Source organism: Ostrea edulis, chromosome 7 (assembly GCF_947568905.1).
Source record: "Ostrea edulis chromosome 7, xbOstEdul1.1, whole genome shotgun sequence".
Taxonomy (NCBI): domain Eukaryota; kingdom Metazoa; phylum Mollusca; class Bivalvia; order Ostreida; family Ostreidae; genus Ostrea; species Ostrea edulis.
In genome coordinates this window covers 30,255,601-30,279,277 of record NC_079170.1, presented here as the reverse complement: position 1 = coordinate 30,279,277, position 23,677 = coordinate 30,255,601, and the positions used below count along the sequence as shown (strand labels likewise).

Below are 23,677 nucleotides of genomic sequence, written 5' to 3'. Positions count from 1 at the left end.
CCCTACCTCTCACTTGACCTTGAACATCTATCTCTTCATCGCTGCTCTGTATAGTTGTGGTACTAGAACTCTCCTGAAAATTGTCAAAAAAGAGCCCATGTGATTATTATTTATTGGGTTGAGATAATAGGTGGGGTGAGGATTGTAAGGGCAATGCTATAGAATCGGGTGGATAACAAGTGATTTTGAATCTCCCATTCTATTATCACAAGTTGGGCACATCGGTTTTAATGTGTGTATTGTTGGGAGGGGGTCATCCGGAAGATAAGTAATTTCTTTAATAATCTTTTTATCAATGAATGCCCATACTTCACTAAATAATTTTTATTCATAACTTTCCAACTTGCTTTCGACCCATTTTATTATGTACAACTGTCATTAGGGGGGGGGGGGGGGGGGTATATATCTTTGATATATCCAAACATAACAAATGATGGCTATTTTCAAAAACGTATCCCCTCCGCCGATTACACGTGCCTATAAGTAATCAAACTAAAATCTGTAAAGTTCCAAAAATAAAATATAAACAAACAAGCGTTGCAAGACGTACGACAGACGCTATTTTTGGTAGAAGAGATTCAAGTCTTTCATTTTGGATATTTTCAACCAATTCTTGGATATGTGCATATCTAATTAATAATTAGTGTTTTGCACATGATCGGCTAAAACGAATTTAATCGGAAAGGTTCTTATTCCAATATATACAAAAGATTACTCAAAGTGAAATTACGTCAATACTTACCGACGCCATTGTTTTCTCTGTAATCACGTGTTTAAAAGGTGCGCGCAATGCATACATTATGCAAATAGGTTAATTGAAGATTTCCGAGAGTTAAATATTGGTCAAAAATGAAGAACTTATTGTGACCAATTTCTTTCTTTCGGGGTGAAATTAATTAATTTACGCTACATAACTTGTTATAAAACGCCATTATAGATACACTAACTATGTTACTTTGGAAAGAAAAAAAATTTGATTACGAGTACGTATGTACCTTTAAAGACAACTCATTTCAAATACAAAAATATCTGCCTGGATTATTTTTCAGAATGTTGCACTCTAATACCAAAAACATGAATTTTTGGATTAAATTTCTGATGTTTGGTAGAGGAAAAAAGTAGTTGATAGGCCTAGTACCATATATTTCCTCAACTGTGTGTGAATATTTATTTTATTGAGATTTTCTTGAGTCATGAAAAGAACTTGCCACTTTGAAGTGATATCATAAATAATTACAATTTATGCCTCGATCTCCAGGCACGTATATGCAGCAACATGTACATGTAGTTCCCTGTCCCTCTCCCTTGTTGATGTACAGTGTACATGGTGTAGGTAGTGCAAGGAACTTACATGTTTTTTGCAAGGAGTACAAAATTTATGATATCTAAACAAAATTCTGATAAACGCAATAAAATTTCACGAGACCTGCACAAGTTGTGCAAACCTTTGGGGCATACAGTTTAAAGATTTCTTATCTTATTTTTCTAGGGAAATTGTACATGATGAAGAAAATGTACACGGAAAGGAATATGTGCTTTCTGTTCGTCTACATCTGTCTGCCAGTGTATCGCAAAAAAAACTGATAAGGAAACTGAAGCCGCACCAGTACTACAATGTTCGGACTTACAGAAAAAAAACTGCCCCAATGAAAATAAGGCACGTCGGTGGTGAAGACTACTTTATGGCATTTGAGATTGTACATGTAAGTATTAGGGATCAACATTTATGGTTGTGCTATTGCCTGGGGCAAATGCAAACCCAGTGTAGACAAGTGAAACTTGTAATACAAACTTGTCCAGCCACGCATTATTCTGAAGGAAATGTGATTAACGTTCTTGTGTTAAGCTTGATAAATATCAAATATAAGAAAGTGAAATCTCGCATATTTTTTGCTTCTTACAAGCCCCTCTTTCAAACACGTCATACCATATCTTATTCTATTCATGAGTAAGTCGTTCCAAATAAACTATTGGACAAACAAATTTTTAACACTCACCTGAGCTGAAAGCTCAATTTAAGTGAGCTTTTCTAATCACCTGTTGTCCATCATCTGTCTGTAAACTTTTGACATTTTTGACTTCTTCAGAGTTGACGAAAGAGCATAAAAATCTACCAGACATTATGTCCAGTAGATTTGGGATAATTTAGAAAATCTACCAGACAATGAAAAATAATCTTGGGATTGTTTCACATTCTTTTATTTTCAAGCCTTGAGTGTGACAGTTCAATACATTAACTTGTTTTTAACAGCTCTCTAGTTTTTGACCACATAGGAATTAAACTTTCTAATATCAAGTTTGTTGTGGTTTAATTTTCATCCTCTTTTCCTCATAGGTGCTTTTGGATATATACCCCTCCCCCTCCAGTTTTTAATAAAGATATTGATAAATAGAACAAATAGAGCCATTTTCGTTTATAATTACTGGATTTGCTATGCATTTATTCTGTAATTCACCATCAAACAATTTAAAAATTTGCCATTTCTAGCATCTTTGATATGTCTTAAAAGTAGAAAAGTTCGGAAACCTCAAAAATGAAAGTAGATAACCCCTTGGAAAACTCCATACAGTACTAATAAAGAAAACTATTATGTGGTGTAGTTGTTTACTCACTCAACCTTAAAATGAAATTTCTTCAAACTATGCAACATAAAGCCGGCCAACATATTCGTGATCTATTGCATAAATTTTCATAAAACTGACAAAAATTGGAGCTATCGCCATCGAAGTGAATAGTATATATTTTGTTGTAAACTAAGGGGGATATGCGATCATGTTGAGAAGCTGTTCAAGCACCTCTGTTTACACATTCAACTTTCTTTTTTTTTCGTCTGAACTATGATTTCTCAACCGGTTTGATAGGCCACACAATCGGAAGTAGAATGACATGCATAATATTGAACATACTCACACAGAGTGGGTTTACGATTTCTGGGAAAGCAAGTTCGTGATATAAAAGCAAGTTATCTTTAATACCAGACTAAGTTTGTGTTTGCATAAAAGCTGATAAACAATGCAGATATGATAATTTTTTCTGCTAATATCTACTGGACAGTTTGTCAGATGAGGTTTGAAGTTTTACTGGGCAAATAGAAAATTTACCAGAGATATCCAGTTGTCTGGCGTCTTTTGCCAGGTCTGCTTCTTCTCCAGAACCACTTGGCCAATTTCAACCAAACTGGGCAAAAAGCATCCTTGGGTGAAGGGGATTCAAGTTTGTTTAAATGAAGGGCCATGTCCCCTTCAATGGGGAGATAATCATGAAAATGCAAAAATAGGGTGGGGTCATTTAAAAATCTTCTCAAGAACCACTGGGCCAGAAAAGCTGAAAGAACAAGGTACGATTGTGTACATAAAAAGGCCCCCAAAAATTCTCTGATTTAAATGTGTCTTGAATCAAGCTTGATCTGTGTTTTGAATAAGTTAAATATATGCTAAGTATACTATCTCAGCTTAAATAAAAGTTATTTCTTATTGTATAGCATCATTACGTCATGAATAAGAGTTTTTCCCGCCTTTTTTTTCAAAAAGAGCTTGATAACTGTTAAATTTCATCCAGATTATTGCTTAGGAAAAGGTGTGCCCATCCGTCGAACAAAATGAAATTAATATATATTGTGTATTAAGAGAAGATGAAAAATGTGTTTGAATAGCTAGAGCCACAAAAGGTCAAAATCGGCCTGTATTTTTATGAAAAATTATCTGAAACTTAACAAACAAATATTGCACTAAATATTGTCAATATACATCGTAGTAAATATATTCATATCAAAATGTTAATTCTGTGACGTCATAACTGTGCCGTAGATGCCATAACACGTGACGTTTGCACATTTTTCTCTAAAAATGACAAATTTTGGAACTTTGATTCAAAATTTCAGTTTGGCCACATTCAACGAACAAATTAAAAATTCTGACATGGGTAAAGAAATGAAAACTGCACAAATGAATGTTGGATTCAATTTGTTCGATGACAGTGGCCATACGTAAATTTCTTGTTTTAGGTCTTTCACAAACATAATTTATCGAATGATGATAGTTTCTCATTTAAAAAATAGACGTGTCCTTATAAAACATTATAAAATGATAGATTTTCACATAGGATCTCAAAGCATAATTATATCCCAATTATTTTGAAAAGTTTTATGTACATCTATGATCGAGGAATGAAATATAGATTTCGGATGATCATCGTCGAATTATGTGATGACAATAATCAGTTCAACATTGATATTTGGACAGTGTATGTCTTTGCTTTTAGGTCCAATTTATCTCAAATGTTGAATATGCTAATAAAATAATTAAAAGACACCAATTATCTTCTTGTGTTCTTTTTATTTCGCCGATACATTGATGTTTAACTGTCACATAAATGTAAACATGAAAGCGCTCTACAATCATAGGGAGATAATTCGATCAACATAGCATTTGTATTGAGCTTATTTTACTACGAGCAATAACGTAAACCATGACGATATTTGGACAATGAGTTGTCTGAATACACAATATTTTTCTGTATAAAACTTTTCGTGGTTGTAATCTTGCTCATATCGAAATTAATTAAATAGTTGTTGTTATAATTTATAAAATCAAAACCGTAAACGGACCGGATTCAGCGGCACGAATTTTTAAAACAACAATTCCTCCAGAATTCCAGAGTTAATAGGTAAGTGATTGCAGTTTGTTACCTAAATTTATTATTTAACGACTTGGCTTTATATATAGAAACATATGATCAACATTTCAGTCCCTTTTTGCTCTAGATAGGCCTATACGGTATACTGCGGTACCTAGATTTCGTCTTAGGTTTTAGGAATAGCAATTTGGAGTGTTGGTCAAGAATCACTAGCCCCCATTTTAACTTTTTTTTTTTACCAACCTTTAGAAGAAATGCTGCGGAAAGGGTGTGAAATAAAATTCTAAAGCCTTTAAACACTCACTCTCTTTAAAAAAAATACCAGATCCGCCACTGTTTTGACAGATCGCCGATGTATACATCTGACATGTAAACAAATGGCTGGGACTGGGCGTCAACATGCCGTGCTCAGTACATGGGCTAGTTTTATGATCATCGAATTATACTTTGATATCTTGAGTAAAGTACAGTATCGTATTTTTCCCATGTTTAATAACCATCCCCCAAATATAACATTTAAAACGAGTTAGTGAACCTAAAGATAGGCCTATAGGATTTCGCAGACGATTGAAGTTCTTGTTACAAGACGAGCCTATTTAGATCTATAACTAAGCCGTGCAGATAAATATAAATATGAAATTAATGTTGTATGTTCGTAGATAATATCAAAATACTTACCTACAACGTAATGTTTATGATACAAAAAAATCTTGTTGAATATTACAGACATATTATATATAAATTGTAGCTTAATAAAGAGTTATATATAACTTATACGTGCAAAAAAGTAAGTCGCAGTGGTTAACGCACTAGATATACAAGCGAAGGGTCCGTAGTTCGAATCCCCTGACAACTGTATTTTCCCCCCAATATATACGAGTAACCAGAAATGTATAAAGTTATTTAAGAAGCAAGAAATCAGTTTTGATTACCACGCAAAATAATCTGTATATTACGAAAAATATGATATTGTTTTCTGTGTATGAAATTGGTTAATTAGTTTTGATTAATGAATTCAAAAGCAGTGGTAGATTTGTTTGGGGATTGCAATCCCCACCCCACCGGTAAAAATTCTTCACCCCCCCCCCCCTTTTTACGCGTGACAACTCCTTTCCCTGATTAGTACACAGTACATTAAATTAAGCTGTACATTTCAGTATGTATATCCGATATAATGTTAAACGCCGAGCTTAATTATAAAATGCGTGTAATGTAAAGACAGCTGCTGAACGATATTATAAACCGCGTAAACCATAAAATATAGATAAAGTTGAATATTCGTTTATTTTAGAATGCCTGGAACAGGACCTAAGTATTTTCCATGTGTTTTATGCAACAAAAGAACAAAGCCACGAGAAAGAAGGAAAATAACTAAACCTGAAATTCGCTTTCTGCAAAAACACTTTTTTGTCTCTGTCAAACATGAACATGACACATTGTGCAATGCATGTAGACACAAATACTACGCTTCGGACAGAAAATTTACAAATTCTAAATTGGAAGAAGGAGCTGACGACAACTACTGCCCAACACTGAAACGTCCTAGATCTAGTAGTGTACTCACAAGTCCCCCATCTGTCTCGTTGTGTATTCCATCTACATCAAAGAGCCACTCGCATTGCTTTTTGTGTAAGCGCCCGGGACCAAAAATGGTCGTGGTCCCACCAAATGCAAGATTTCGGGTATTTTTGAAATTTGCACTTTTATTTACCTTTTTGAGAAAATTAATTATTTACGATAAAGTTGTACTCGGCAACGCAACCTGCGACGTCAACATTTTCTCGCGGTGTTCGCGCGTCTGATCGAGGAAATCCTTCGAACATAAAATCCTTCTTTGATTTTCTTCATTTTTAAAACCCGAAGTACCCAACGTGCACATACTATATGCATTCATGAATTATCCGATAGACTGCAGTGAACAGACGATTTGCTGATTCCCAAAATTTCTTCGATCTCTCGTACGGTCCGACGTCTTTTTTCCCCGAATAGCGTCATCATTTCGCTGGATATTTGCATCTAACTGTCGCACGATATATCATAATTCATTTAAATATTCCGTCATACTGATAAACATTTTCCAGGTATATAAATGAATATCTAAACAAAATTCCTCTATAAAAATATACTGTCAGAAATAAAATGAACAAAGTGTGGGTTTTTTTCTCCAGCGATTGTAATTTCTTTTCGATTATATTAAACCCCCCCCCCCTTTTTTTTTTACCCTGTGCCGCTTTATGGTTCCCTATAATGAAAAACCTGAATTTTTCCTATTCAATGTCAATTACAAATGTAATATTAATTTTGTTTTTACATATTTTTTATTTAAAACTGTTTGCTCTTCATGTTGTAAAAGTTTAATTTCTCAGTGACGTTAGATTATTGAAAAACGCCGCTTGTCCACGGAATTTTGAGACAACCCTCGTACATGTTTTAATGACGTTAACGTCTGCCGACACAACGTTATACAAAGACAACTTTCCAAGTAACCCTTTCCATCAAAGTAAGCAATATCATGCTATATTTTATTTTTTCATGAAGTACATTGTCATAAGATTCTATTTGGACAATTTCATTAAATTCAAAGAATGGGCCGATTTTGACCTTTCGTGGCTCTAGCTCTTTGCTCGACGCATGGGCTGTATGTTTGCTGAAAGGAAAACACCCTGAATTTATGAAAATTTTCATTGATTTTTGCATTTTTTGGCAATTTTATGCCAACTTCACGCTCCTGTCATATAACACAAAGCAATTTTGGATCATATTAAACGTAGTTTGAATTTGCTTATATGTTCCTTATTTGAATGCCAGATTTTGGGACTCCTACTGAAATCATCTATTTTCTGGGCCAAATGACTGTAGAAACTGTCCCTACTTCTTTACATGAAAGCTTTCTGACATAGTGCAGATTCATGTTTGTTCATATCACGACCCCCAGACGTAGGGTGGGGCCACAGTAGGGGATAAACCTTTTTACATGCGATTATGTAAGGGCTATTCCAGCAAAAAAAATATGGGGGGGGGGGCACTTTATTTTTAAGACAGCCACCCATACAATTAAATTTTCCTCTGCTACCACCACCCATACAAATAGATTCTCCCCTGCCACCACCACCCATACAAATAGAATTAGAATTCAATACTGAAATCACCTGTATATTAAGATTTTCCTTTAAAGGTAGAGTTCAGTCTCAACAAGTTCATATAGGTCTTAATCCTATGTGCATGCAATTATTTTTTAGATAAGCCAGAATTTGTGGTGATTTATATTAACAAATTACCCAAATTTAGATAAATTTTGACTACATTAATGTGAATAAATATTCAAACGTTGATATTATAATTTGTGATCCATTCTTTAGCCAAATTCAAGTTGTAATGGCATCTTAAGCATGTTGATTTTAATAGCTAACAGAGAAGGTTTGCTCATACCAAAATTATTACACTACCGTAGTGGCCTAATGTTTAGCGTTTGGTCTTCTAGCAGTGTTGTAGATTCGAACCTTGCCCTTGACATAGGCCTATGTGTTAAAACAGGTTGTGCATGTTGGTGTTTCCGACACGTGTGGCACATCACAACTTTCTGAGAAAATTCGGGCATTTTAATTTTTTTTTTTTTTTACATGAATGCAGATATTATTACCTTGAAAGACCCGACAATAATTGCCTAAGCCATTGGCTGATAAAAATGTGGAAACATGTTTCGGTGGGTTTATGGCTGCAACTTCTTTGCGAACTCGTACATAATTTTCTTCTCGCTCCCTTCTGAGTTCGCTAAAAATATCCCTTAATAGATCATATCTGGAGATGGTGTTACTTCTAATCATGTCTTCCAACAGAAAACATTTCGTTTTCATTTATTCATTTATTATTGTTGTCATTTCTACACAAACTGAAACATTTACTTTGAATAGCGTTATCTGCCCATTTATCAATCTTTTTTCGTACATAATGTAGGATGGCTCCGCTTTTCTTCTTCCTCTTCTTTTATAATAAAAGAAATTTCACATCATGATACGGACTCTGTAATGTCTTCATTTTTATCATAATTCACTAACACCCCCTTTTTTAACCTAGATGACAACCACCCATACAAATACATTTTCCCAACTCACCACTACCCATACAAATACATTTTCCCAAATCACCCCCATCCATCCAAAAAAATATCAACTGCCCCATATGTTTTTTGCTGGAATAGCCCTAAGGAAAATTTTTGAAAATCCTCTTCTCAAAAACCACAGGGCAAGAAAATTGGAAATTTACATGAAAGCTTCCAAACAAATCATGGTCCACGGGGGTAGTGTGGGGCCACAATAGGGGAGCAAAGTGTAATATGCTGATTTATAGGAAAAATCTTTTAAAATATCTCTTGAACTATATAAGCTAGGGCTTTCATATTTTGTATATACATGTACATTTGTTATGGAAAGACTTTTCATGCAATGTAATGATGTATGATCTTCTGACCTTGTGCTTGAAGGTTCACCTACTTTTAACAAACATCTGACCTATACAATATTTCCTAAACTATTTAAGGTAGATCTTTCAGTTCTTGTGGCAAGACCTTTCATTTGATATTTTGACCGTGTGACCTTGAACTTGGAATTTGGTCAATTTTTAAGGAAAACATAACCTACATGTATTAGATATACATGTATCCTGAACTATTTTAAGTGGGGCTTTCATCATTTGTGTAAAGATTCTTTATGTCAAAACCTTTTATACAATCATAGTGGTTTTTTTTTGTTTTGCCTTGAAGTTTGATCTACTTTTTAAAAACAAATATGACCTATTCCATATCTCGTGACCTATTTAAGGTAGGACTTTCATATTTTGTATATAAATTCTTTATTACAGGACCTTATTATTTCATGAATTTTGACCTTGTAACCTTAGACCTACCATTTAAATCTCTGACCTATTTCATACCATGATCTATGACCTTCTGACTGTGGTCTTATCCAGAACAGCAAGATCATGTTAGTCATATTGGTGTTGAGGCATCTCCGTGTTATTTGAATTTATTATACCCCCCGCGAACGAAGTTCAGGGGGGTATATAGGAATCACTCTGCTGTCTGTCCGTCTGTCTGTCTCTGCAGATTCGTGTCCAGGCCATAACTTCTTTGTTCTTTGACATAGGCATACCATATTTGGCACACTGGTGGATCACCATGAGACAATGTGTCGAGTACCTTCATGACCTCTATATGACCTTGACCCTTGACCTCAAGGTCAAAATTAAAGGTTTTTTACAATGGATTTGTGTCCGGGCCATAACTTCTTTGTTCTCTGACATAGGCATACCATATTTGACACATGAGTGTATCACCATGAGACGATGTGTCGGGTACCTTCATGACCTCCATATGACCTTGACCTCAAGGTCAAAATTAAAGGTTTTTACAATGGATTCGTGTCAGGACCATGACTTCTTTGTTCTTTGACATAGACATACCATATTTGACACATGAGTGTATCACCATGAGACAATGTGTCGGGTACCTTCATGACCTCTATATGACCTTGAACTTTGACCTCAAGGTCAAAATTGATTATAGGGTTTTGACATAGTCATACCATAAGACATGGGTGTATCACCATGAGACTATGTGTCATGTACATTCATGACCTCTTTATGACCTTGACCTATGATCTCAAAGTCAAAATTATAGGTTTATACCATGGATTTGTTTTTGGACTATATCGTCCATTTTCTTCTACAAAAGTATACCATATTTGTACATTGGTGTGTTGCCATGAGAAGATTTGTTGCGTATATTCATGACATCTTTTATGACCTTGACATGATCACCATGAGACAATCTGTCAAGTAAATTTATTACCTTTGTATGACTTTGACCTCAAGCTCAAAATTGCCTTCTATTTTCACATGGATTTGTTTGGTTTTCTTCATAACAAATGTTTATTCACAGTTCTTCTACCTTGCTGATATTTATGCCCCCTTCAAAGAAGAGGGGCATATTGGTTTGCACTTGTTGGTCGGTAGACCACATGCTGTCCGCCAGTCTATGCGAAAGACATCGGACCGTCGGACATGACCGATGTGCAGTGCCTTAGGTCCGATGTGTTATTTTTTACACTGGACCGGAATGTCCGGTGTCTCAGTGTCCGGTTTTGAACTTTACTATTTTGACGCGGAGTCATTTAAATGTTTGTTATAAGTAAAAAAATATCGCACAAATCCAAATACGTAATTGAATGTGATTAAAACCGCATGGACGGTCTGAAATATTATGCGGGGGCAATCCCTGGTGTAAAAAGAAAAGCTGTTGGATCTTCTCAAGAAAGAAATAAGAATTACGAGTTGAAACGACCTAAGAGGAGGTTAAAGGTCATATGAAACAATTTCTAACAATGGTATTTTACTTTAAAAACATAAAGATGGGTATGAATGAAGGTCAAATAGCGTTTAATAAAAAAATTATTGTCTTTGGATTGATGAGAAATAAAGCTGTAAACTTGTACAAGTATAGAATGAATTTGTTACCCGCTTATCGTTCTTGATTATGTGTGCTTGTGATGTCACAATGACCCATCGATGTAAACAACGCAATGAAAATAGTGTAGGCCTACCGTTTTGTTCAACGAAATATCTCACTGCATTTAACGGATATGGACTAATTTTTATACGCCGGTCGAAGACGGGACGTATTATGGTATGGCGTCGTCCGTCTGTCTGTCCGTCTGTCCGGACCTTGTGGGCAGGATACAGACTGAACCATAAGCCCTAGGACTTTACAACTTGGTACATTTGATCACCATGATGAGAGGAAGATGCCTATTGTTTTTCAAGGTCAAAGGTCAAGGTCGTAGTATCACTTTTAAGGAAAACCTTGTGGGCAGGATACAAACCGAACCGTAAGCTTCAGGATATTATAACTTGGTATATTTGATCACCATGATGAGAGGAAGATGCCTATTGTTTTTCAAGGTCAAGGTCGTAGTATCACTTATTAGGAAAACCTTGTGGACAGGATACAAACCGAACCGTAAGCTCCAGGATATTATAACTGGGTATATTTTATCACCATGATGAGAGAAATATGCCTATTGTTTTTCAAGGTCAAAGGTCAAGGTCGTATCACTTTTTAGGAAAACCTTGTGGACAGGATACAAACCGAACCAAAAGCTCCAGGATATTATAACTTGGTATATTTGATCATCATGATGAGAGGAAGGTGCCTATTGTGTTTCAAGGTCAAAGGTCAAGGTCGTAGTATCACTTATTAGGAAAACCTTGTGGGCAGGATACAAACCAAACCGTAAGCTCCAGGATATTATAACTTGATATATTTGATCATCATGATGAGAGGAAGGTGCCTATTGTTTTTCAAGGTCAAAGGTCAAGGTCGTAGTATCACTTATTAGGAAAACCTTGTGGACAGGATACAAACCGAACCGTAAGCTCCAGGATATTATAACTTGGTATATTTGATCACCATGATGAGAGGAAGATGCCTATTGTTTTTCAAGGTCAAGGTCGTAGTATCACTTTTTAGGAAAACCTTGTGGACAGGATACAAACCGAACCGTAAGCTCCAGGATATTATAACTTGGTATATTTAATCATGATGATGAGAGGAAGGTGCCTAGTGTTTTTCAAGGTCAAAGGTCAAGGTCGTATCACTTATTAGGAAAACCTTGTGGGCAGGATACAAACCAAACTGTTAACATATTTATGAAGTAGCACATTCTAAGGCTATTCCTCTTTATATCTTGATATCCATTTCTACAAGCATAATGAATTAGCTCACAGAGGACAGTGTTAACTTCACTAAAATATGAATCCCACTAAAATATGTTTTCCTTGAGCAAAATCTACGGGCGTATTATGCCACGTTGGCGTTGCTCTTGTTGTTTTCTGACGAACTGCTCGATTTTGTTGTTCAACGCAAGCGAATAACGTTCTTCAACAGAGGATGATATTGAAGAAGTCAACACTACACAGACACCTAAAGTATGGCCACTACTACCCCCTCCTTTTCTGACTTTTTTATCGGGGATAATTTCTCCTCCAAAATGCATGGATTCCTTGTCTATCCCATGCAAATTTCGATTTTATGTAATCCTTTCCCACTTTTTGTAAGCTTTAGAGATTGGCCTTCTACCGGTAACAATAAAGCCGGTAGAAGGCCAATCTCTAAATCTTACAAAAAGTGGGAAAGTCAAACGATTACATAAATCGAAATTGGGATGGGTTAGACAGAGAATCCACATATTTTGGAGAAATTATCGCTGCAAAAAAAAATATCAGAATGGAAAGGGGGTGGAGTACTGTCCATACATCATGCAGATGCCTGTGGATTTCAAGACCACATGTCATCAGATACTGAAGTTTAACTATCTATTTAAAAAGATTAGTTCTAGTCGTTTGAACTTGTGTACATTTCATTTATGAAATAGTTTAAAATCTGTAATGGCAATCCCATTTTCCTCTTTATAAGATAATTGATTGATTGAGATTGAATATTGTTTTACACCCCTCTCGAGAATATTTCACTCGTATGGAGACGTCACCACTGCCGGTGAAGGGCTGCAAAATTTAGACCTATGCTCGGCGCTTATGGTCATTGAGCAGGGAGGGATCTTTATCGTGCCACATCTGCTGTGACACGGGACCTCGGTTTTTGCGGTCTCATCCGAAGAACCGCCTCTTTCGACAAGCAAAGGGGTACTGCTCAAGGACCTATTCTAACCCGGATCCCCACGGGATACGAATAACCACGCTAAAATATTCTTGTAAGTGTAGAGAACCCTAAATGTGGTAAATTTATCATGGATGTCATCTGTTGTACTTGCGCACGGTTCTTCATAATTAGCTAGTGTTTCCTCATGTGTCCCAATTTAAGTATAAAATTCACAAATCGTTGTTTTAATGGGAGAGGGGGCATCGTCGGTTACCCACGGGTGCTTCTATTTGATTCTCCCCATCATCATGAGCGAACGTGAGTGGACTTAAAACCGTGGTTTGTGACGATGGAGAGAGAGAGAGGGGGGGGGGTGCTTCTATATTTTTCAATCGTAAAAAATTGCTTCCGTTTATAATTCTATAGCAGGTATTTACTTTCTCACTACATCCCCGCTGTTCAAATATTATTTTAATGAGAGAAAAAAAATTAATTTTTTTTGATAAGCATGTTTAGTAATATCAGTACTGATATAGTATATGGAATATAAATTATAATTTCTGAATGATACTTCATAATTTTCTTTTTGAATTTCAGAATTAAAGGTTTATTTACAATTTCAATTCAGCTGAATTTTACAATTAATAATAAGAAAATAAAAATTACACACTTTTGGGATACTCGTGTAGGTACATGCATGTATATTACACGTGTAGGCCTAATAAAGATGAAACTATACGAATACTGTTGACTGATAGAGTTTGTAATGTAGATAAGATATGAAAATAGAATATAATTTTGAGTAGATTTATTCAAAGTTCACGTTCATTGATGAAATGTTTTTGTGTGAATACAATGGTATCCAACCTTTGTGTAATTTAGTAATACATACCTGTGTCTTCGCTTTAACTAAGCGGTTGACTTTAATTTATATTTTGATTTGTCTCAGTTTTTGGAAAATATAAAATTATTGGCACAGCGTCTGATTTGAAATTGATCTATTTGTGTCCACATTGTTTGGATACCGACGGATTTACTGAAGTGCAATGTTCATGGCAACACTGAATCCATCACATCGGAGATTTTGTATACCCATATATTATTTTCTTCTAAATCTGGTATCCCTTGGGAAGAGGTATATATATGCACTCTCTTCTACAACCTAACACATGTACTACAATTAAATGCAGCACACTTTGGCATTTTTCAAAGCTATACAGTTTTAAAATACTTCGTTATAAGCCTATCATGTTATAAGGCCTAGTTGTTTACATCACAGTGGGTCTTTTTGACGTCATCAGCAAGGGAGATCAGCCGCGATCATCAAAAATAATTTTCGTGATCGAGTACATTTGATCAGCTGTTATGACGTTATAATGCATTGAATAAAAAAATGAATTATTGTTTGATAAACCTTGATTAATGAATTTCCATACATAACTCAATTTCTTCAGATATCGTTTCATATTACCTTTAAATGCAAGTTAGCAAAATGGCCAACCATGGCTTTCTTTTAGCGAGAAGGTAGGGATGACTTGCACTTTTTGTTCAAAATATGCTGATAAAACCACAACGTGTATATTATCCCCCAAATTCACGGGTTACAAATAACCCATTTATCACCGGGTGCAAGAATTACAGAATGTCAACAGTAAGTGACCATGAAGGTTGTCAGAGCCATATTCGAGCCATGGAACAGCACCAAAAAAACACAATCATAGGTGCCCAGATACTGCGGACAGGCGCAGGTTGTGCTTTATCAAAACTCCAACAAATTGACAGAGATCGGTTATTTGCCCTATTTAGAAATGCTCATTCAGTTATCAGAAACAACAGGCCTCTTGGAGATTATGAGTGGTTGTGTAAACTTGACTCTGCTAAAGGCATTAATGTTGGACAGACATATCTGAACCAAAAAGCAGCCTTAAAATTTGCAAAGTGTGAGGCAGCTGCTGAAAGGAAAAAACTGAAAGACTATATGTGTGATGTGAAATTTGCTGCTTTCCTTATGGATGGGTCAACTGATATATCAGGGGATGAACAGGAAGCAGTGTACCTACGGTGGGCAAAGAACGGAAAAGTGACAGAAAAATTCCTTGGACTTGGTTCCCCAGAGAGCACACGTTCAGAAGACCTGAAGAGATTTTTGCTAGACATGTTTGATAAGCATGGTGTTGACAAAGGTAATAATGAATTATGATAGGATTAGAATACCTTATAATATATTATATATATATATATATATATATATATATGTGTGTGTGTGTGTGTGTGTGTGTGTGTGTGAACATTAACTAATATCCAAAATCATGACAGATTCATGTAATCAATTATAGACAATATTTGTAAAATAAAATCTTGAGTTAGGGTTAGCCATTATAGTGTTACATATTTTACTGGTATTTATGACATTTTTTTTTTTATATTATCACATTTATGATTAAATTATTTTATAGCCAAAATAGTATGTATGGGAAGCGATGGTCGGAAGAAAAGGGGGTCTAAGTGCTCTTCTACGTAACAAGTTGAATTCAGAGTTGGTCAATGTCCATTGCTACGCACACAAACTCGAGCTTGCTTTCAGAGATGTTCTAAAGAAGAACAAATTGTATGAAAAATTAATGACATTATTGGTCGGATTATATTATTTTTATACCAATCAGTACAAAAACAAGAAGGGTTTGCTGAGGTCGATAGTAATTTATGGTGGGGTTCTACCAACAAAAGTTACTGGAACAAGGTGGATGCCTCACCTCCAGAGGAATTCAGGGACTCTTTAGGACTTTCAAGGCATATGAGTCACACCTGGCAATGGCAAGTCATGGAAACCCTAAAGCTGAGGGCCTTGCAAAGATTTTGACTAGCAAGAGTTTGATTTGCTTTGTAACATTTCTTCAGGTAATTGTTACAAAAATTTTAAATAAACCTTTAAAACTTTTTATTGATTTTGATATTTCATAAAGTCCAGATACAAATTAAATTGATATTAGAAATTTTATTTGAAATATGTATTTACTATTATATTTAATGAAATGTGACTATGTGTATGATTCTAATGAATAATTTTGAACTTAAATTTCATATAGGATGCCCTTGACCCTCTGTTGAGACTGTCCCTTAAATTACAAAAGCCGGAATCCAATGTTGCAGAGTGTGTGGTGTGGGTGGAGGCCACTCTGGATCTTTTAGAAGAACTGAAGTCAAAGTAAGTATGGTTTTGCTTTTATGTTGGGTGTCAGGTAATTGTCTAAGGCCAATTTTTTTTTTAAATTGGTTTACGGATTTCAAAATTTTTAAATCCATTCGGAGGAGGTAAAAAAAAAAAAAGTTCAAATGACAAAATTTTAAATAATAAAAATGAACTTGATTTGAGGTCAATGTTTTATTATCAACTTTAATATTCTCTTCACTGTCAACTTAAGACGGTGGTATATAGCGACTATTGTGCACCTTGGCAACAATGCTGTTTCCTTCAAAAATGTTATTTGTTTATTAAATTAACTTTCTATCATTATCAAATGTCCATTGTTTACCGTTTAGTTATGTAAATCCCAAAATAAAAGAACCACATCGTTTTTCCATTCAAAAGATGGCATCCATGACGTATATAGGGACGCACTAATCACCTGAAGTACTAAAATCCTGACTGACCTTACCAAGCATATCTATTTTGTCTAAAAATTTACTTTTAAGTTTTAAAGTCTTATTTATGAAGTCAAGTAAAGTTATAAATAAAATTCATGAACCCAATAAACATTTGTTCAAAAATTCTGAATTTTATATAGGTCAGATCAATTTATTGTTGGTAGTCAACAAATTTTATACAATGAATGAATTCAATAATGTTAAATATGTTTTCAACCTCCTTCAATATATGAAGAATTACACATTTTAAATTATGAAGAATATTTCTTTAAAATTCATTAATAAGAATTTAAAAGTGTATCCTCGGCAAAATGTATGCATGGTAAGGTCAGGTAGGGTTATTTTTGTTTAGGTGATTAGTGCAACCCAACATACGGCAAGGATGCCATCTGAAAACAAGTGTTTGTTTTTATTTTGGGATATACATGTACATATCTAAATGGTATGCAATGCATAACTAATACTAATTAGAAGTTAGTTTCATAAACAGATAACTTATTGGAAGCAAAAAGCATTATTACTAAGGTGCAGAATAATTGTTAGCACCGGCTGAAGTTGACTGATATTCCACACATGACACATGAATATTATGGACTGTCCCGAGATTTTGATGGAGGCGTCTGTCCAAATATCCAATCCAGGGTAATTTATTTTATTTTCTTTCTTTCTTTTTTTTTTTTTTTTTGTGAAAAGGAAAAATTACAGCGTCGGAAATATAAAAAGGAGTGAAAAATCATTATATTTTTTTTCCAACATCCCAAAAAATCAGTGCTGCGGATCCGTAAACCAACTCAATAAAAAAAAAGGCCTAAATTTGAAACAGGTAAGTAATTGATAAGTGATATGAACTGTACTGAGCAGCACTAATAACAATGTTCAACCTATCTATAGAGTGAATACAAAAGAAGAGGACATTCTTAACTCCAGCACCTTCCAAGATATAAAATTGAGGGGAAATGCCACACTATCCTACAAATCAGATATAATTGATGGCTTTATTGATGCCATTAGACCCCGCTTTGAGCTTGATGGAAATGATTGTGAAGTTAGAGTGATAGAATCCACTAAGTTACTTCACTTGAAAAATTGGCCACTACCTAGCAGCAATAGTTTTAAAGGTCTTGTACCTGTCATAATTGAAATGAAAAATTTTGTTGTTTTTTTTAAGTTTCTTCAATTTGCAAGTTATAATTTTTTTTAATTTTTTGCAAGTTTAGTTTACTCTTGGTCTGTCTTTCAGGCATTCTGTTTTTAAACATGTTTGTTTGAATTCTTTCTCAATTTATTATGATTAATCTAATTTTATTTGTTACAGATTAGAATCATTAACATTTTCCTTACTATATTAATAAAATACATTAAATACTTGCAAAAATGCACAGACATATTCTGTATTAAATTATATCAACTTTTATTAATTGAAATTGACAAAACTGATAAATGATTGCACATTTTTCAAAATTTAAACTCTACACTAGAAGATATATGTTATGATATCACAGAGCACTTTTTCGTAAAGATTGATAGTCTAGTAGTAAGTATATGTAATAAGTCATTCTTGAACTAATGTATTTCAGACTTTGGAGAAAAGGAAATTACATTGGTCATAGAACATTTCAAGCACACACTTAAATCTGCCTGCAGTGGTTTTCTTACTGATCCTGAGGATGATTTTCTTCTTGAGGCCCTTGGACATTGGAAGACTTTGAAAAGGGTTTTGCTTAAAAGGTACTTACATAAATCTTTTTTTGAAAAATTGGTAGTAACTTTTCAACAATTGCAAAACTTTAATCAGTTTGTATATGCTTTTAAAAAATACTAGGCACGGTACAGAACTTGCATCAAAGAGCTGGGAGGATGTTTATGATCCAGATTTCCCCATAATGATGGCCATCTTTGACCTATTGGTATGCATTCCACCAACCAGCGTGAGGTGTGAGACAACTTTTTCACAGATGAAGCTCATAAAGACCTCTAGGCGGACCAAGCTGAAACCATCAACCCTAAATGATCTGCTGACTGTGAAGATCGAAAGTTCCCCTGTGGAAGAATATGACCCAGAACCTGCTTTGAATGTTTGGCTAGTATGCTATCAGTCTTTTGAAAAAATTAAAATATAACTATTTAGTGAGATTGTAGGATTAACAACAAATGAACACTTTGATATATAGCATTTGACTTGATTTTATTCATATTATTGCAGTCAGAGTCCCTGCAGATGAGACACCTCCATTACAAGAGGACTCCACGGGTGGTGGTGAAAGAGACCATTCCTGCAAACTCTCGGGTGGAAAATACTGAAAATGTGACTGACATTCCAAGAAGTCTCTGGACAGTGTGGCAGAACCAAGTGAACAGTCGGAGGAGCTTATAGTGAACAGCATATATGAGCAAGACTTTGAAGCAGACATTTTAAAATTTTATCATGGATATGTGTCAGAGCAGGAAAATTGGAAATCTGTTGCACACTTTGCCAGAGAGGAATAGTTTCACTAGTATAATAAATAAGATTTTTTGGGTTCTGCATTTTCACGTGTTTCACTTTTTTACATTAGGTTTTTCGGTCTGACAAAATTTGGTTCGGTCCTGTGTGTTCATTGAATACACAGGACCGAATGTCCTGTGTGATCCAAAAAACTTTCGCATAGACTGGTCCGCTCAATATCTTGAAAACCATGGGGGGCATATGTGTTTTACAAACATCTCTTGTTTTGATAACATTTAGTATAAAGCATCTTTGGGGCAAGGGGACATGAATTGTAAATTCCAAGACTCCTACACCCCAAGGGTCTAAGGGGCAGGACATTTCAAAAATCTTTTTGTATACAACTTCAACTCTGCAAGAATAACTAAATGCAGTCATGTAGAGCAGGAAGGCCTCTACCAAAATTATAAATTTCATGATCCCCGAGGTAGGTGTTCTGACTCCAGGACATGGTCAAACTTGACATTTAGTATTTGTTTAAAACATTTAAATAAAATTCTTCTTTAATGCTATTAATACTAAATTGATAGTAAAAGAATATCAAGACGGAACAGGTAGCCCTTTACGAAAAACGTAAATTTCATGATCCCAGGGATAGAGGTTTTGATGTTAGAATGGGGCCAAAATGATCATAGTGATTAAAAGTCTTTATCAATTTGAAAGACTTCCTTGATTTTGCTGATACTCTGTAAAAACTGTAAACAAAATATTAAGGAAAATCAGAAAAGGATTCACCCAAAGTACCAAAATTGTGAATTTCACAACCCCAGGGTTCTGATTTGTATGACTGAGGGCCTGTGGGCCTCTTGTCTAAAAACATTGTTAGTAGAATTGTGCCATACATTATATACTGCATATATTTGATTCCTGTGACTGATAGGGCCTGTGGGCCTCATGTCTAAAAATTTCTTAGTAGAATTATATCATACATTATTATACTGCATATTTTTAGGAAAAGTTTCACAGTGGCAGTCCAACAAGTATTGATGTACCAAGTGGAGGTAATTCTAGTGTTTGGAGTACTAGAGTAAATTAATCTACATGTCAATCAAATACCTTGATACATTTCCATTGCTTGAACTACATGTATACTACATGTACATGTATATCTTGCTTGCAAAATGCATGTTTAAGTTTTGATTTGTATGTAGAAAATTGTGGAATTTGGCAAGTTTTGTGAACTCAATTCTATATTTCTGATTGAATTATACTTCACAGTTTCATCTTCTTCTGATGGGCTAAATTCAACCAAACTTGCAGCAATGTATTCTTGGGTAAATTAAGATACACGTTCGACTATTTGGATCACTCGGGTAACCTATAGCAATTGGTCGACATCTGTTGTACGTTAACAATGGAACATTTTTAACTTCTTAGTAAATACTCTTCCAATTCTTTTCAAATTGTTATAAAGCATCTTTGAAAATGTTTGAAGTTTCTTTATTTTACGACTATCAACAATCCAAGTTCTACAACTTATATTAATTATGCTTCTCGTCGGCTCGGATTTTGGCGTGAAGTGGCAATTGATGATGATGAAGCATCTTTGTGACAAGGGGGACATAAATTGTAAATTCTAGGACTCCTACACTGCCAGGGCAATAAATTGGTCAATTTTCAAAAATCTTCTCTACAACCACACATCAATAAGAAAAGCTAAATCCACATTGTGGCGTAGAACAGGAAGTACTTTGCTAAAATTGCAAATTTCATGATCCCTTGGGTAGAGATTCTGACCCTAGAGTGAGGTCAAACTTGGTAAATATAGTGTTTAAGTGTAAAACATTTAAATATTTTTTTTGATCATGTTGATACTATGAATTAAAAGTAAATGAATATTCAAAAGGAACAGGTGAAATTTCAAGATCCCAGGGGGAGGGCAGGTGTCAGAGTGGGGCCAAAATAGCCATAGTGATCATATGTATTTATCAGCCTCTTGTTCAGACTCAAACATTGTATAATACAGTCAACTCTCGATAAACCGCCACCTTTTGTTCTTATGAAATTATGGCATTATAACGAATTTGGCGATGAATTGAATTACCGCCATCTTGAAGAAATAGAGTTACTGTTCTTTTATATGTAAGAGTTATCTTTTGTCATTACTTGCATAAACCACATAAACAATGATTTGCAATATCCTGATGGGTACATTTTGGATGATGTTCTTGGTACGTAATGATTTGCTTTTTTTCATCGGAATTTAACAGGACCCTCTTTCGTGGCGAAACCATAGCTAAATTGAAATGTGTTTCTATGATGTATAAACACCTTGACTACAGTTCATCTCCAGTAATTTTCTTGTTTATTCAATACAGCAATTACTGGGATTCTTCTGTCCAGGTGTACGCCGGAGATCGATAATGACCAATTTACTGCTTCACTGACCACGTGCACCTATGGCGGTTTATCGAAATAATTAACACGGTGAAATAGACTTTTGTAATGAAAACACTGTGGCAAATGGCGATAGCGAATTTGGCGTTTTAACGAGAGTTTTAAGTAACAGGAAAAATGCGGCGTTATAACGAAAATGGCGATGAATTGAGTGGCGATAATTCGAGAGTTACCTGTACATGCTAATTGGCATGTTTGAACTTTGAACTAGAGTAATAACGTTTTTTTTACAATGGGACATTTTTAACTTCTTTTAGATAACTATCATTCCAATTGTTTTCAAATTTGGTATGAAGCATCTTTGGGACAAGGGGGGCATAATTTGCAAATGTCAGGAGGCCTTAGGGGCAAGGCAAATACTGCCAAAAATACACCAATTTTCTAAAAACTTCTTCTCTATAAGCACATGTACATGTACATATGTAAGAAAAACTAAAAGCATAATGATGTAGAGCAGGAAGGCCTCTACCAAAGTTGTAAATTTTATGATCCCCAGAGTAGAGGTCCAGACTCCAGGGTGGGACCAAACTTGCTGTATATAGTGTATATGTGTTAAACATTTAAATGATATATTCTTGAATGCTATTGATAGTATATTATTTATAATGAGCAAGTAATCCTCTACCAAAATTGTAAATTTCATGATCCCAGGGGTAGGGATTTTAGTATCAGGGTGGGGCCAAAATGGTCAGTGGTTAAATGTTAACAATTGAACATTTTTCACTTGCAACGTTCTTGATAAGTATTATTCCAATTCTTTTGAAATTTAATATGTTAGCATCTTTGGGACAAGGGGAACATAGATTGTAAATTTCAGGACTCCTGCACCCCTGGAAGCTTTAGGATTAGGGAAAACTGTCAAAATTTGACCAATTTTCAAACAACTGCATATATGTAAGAAAAACCAAATGTACAGTGATGTAGAGGAGGAAGTCCTTAACCAAAATTGTCAATTTTATGAAGGTAGAGGTTCTGGCTTCAGGACGGGGCCAAACTTGATATATATAGTTTATACATGTACGTGCATGTGTAAAACATTTAGTTAAGATAATATATCTTCTTTAATGCTATTGATATTAAATTGAAACTGAGTGGATATTTAAAAGAAATTGATAGTCTTAAATTTATCAAAATTGTAAATTTCATGATCCCAGAGAGTATGGTTTTGGTTCCAGACTGAAGCCAAAATTATTTTAGTAATTATTGTCTTTATCATTTGAAAGACTTCTTTTAAGTCCGCTGATGCTGTCTACATTTAGGAAAAGCAGAAAAGGATGTACCAAAATTGTGAATTTTGGCAACCGCAGGGTTTTAGCTCTACGACAGGTCCAAATTAGTCATATTGGGTTTATGATATTGCATGTATTACATTATGCAAAGCTTTCCTTAGTATAGGCACTTTTTGGGGCATTAAAAGTTTTAGGAACACAATTTGTTATATACTGTTGCAGAACTCCAGAATTTAGTTTAGATATGTACATGTATAGAACAGGAATCGTTTTCTAGATTTTATAGCCCTTGGGGCTATTGATTCTTTTAACTAACACTCAGGTGATCGACAGATAAGGCCTAGGGCTGCACAATATTATTGATGTTTTGGTGTATTCTGGTTTGTTGACAAAAATTGTATTTTGATATGTTTCTTCAGTACCGATATACCGATAAAATGCTCAGAAGCTCTGATTTAAGTTATAAGCTTTCGATCCCTAACCTAAAATTGCATAGCATACCATGGACATTATCGTGACGTCACAATGGCTTTATTATATATCATGGAGAAGAAAAATAAATCCATGATTTATTCTCTTTATAGTTCATTCTTTTTTTAACCAACTGCTGAAACTGTACACTGCCAATTCTAAAT

General features: G+C 34.8%; 1 protein-coding gene across 1 annotated transcript in view; it reads left to right on the top strand.

Moving 5' to 3' along the window:
* The window catches only part of LOC125654652 (uncharacterized), a 534,947-nt gene that overhangs the window by 475,871 nt on the left and 35,399 nt on the right, over nt 1–23,677 (top strand). The gene's annotated exons all lie outside the window — the stretch shown is intronic.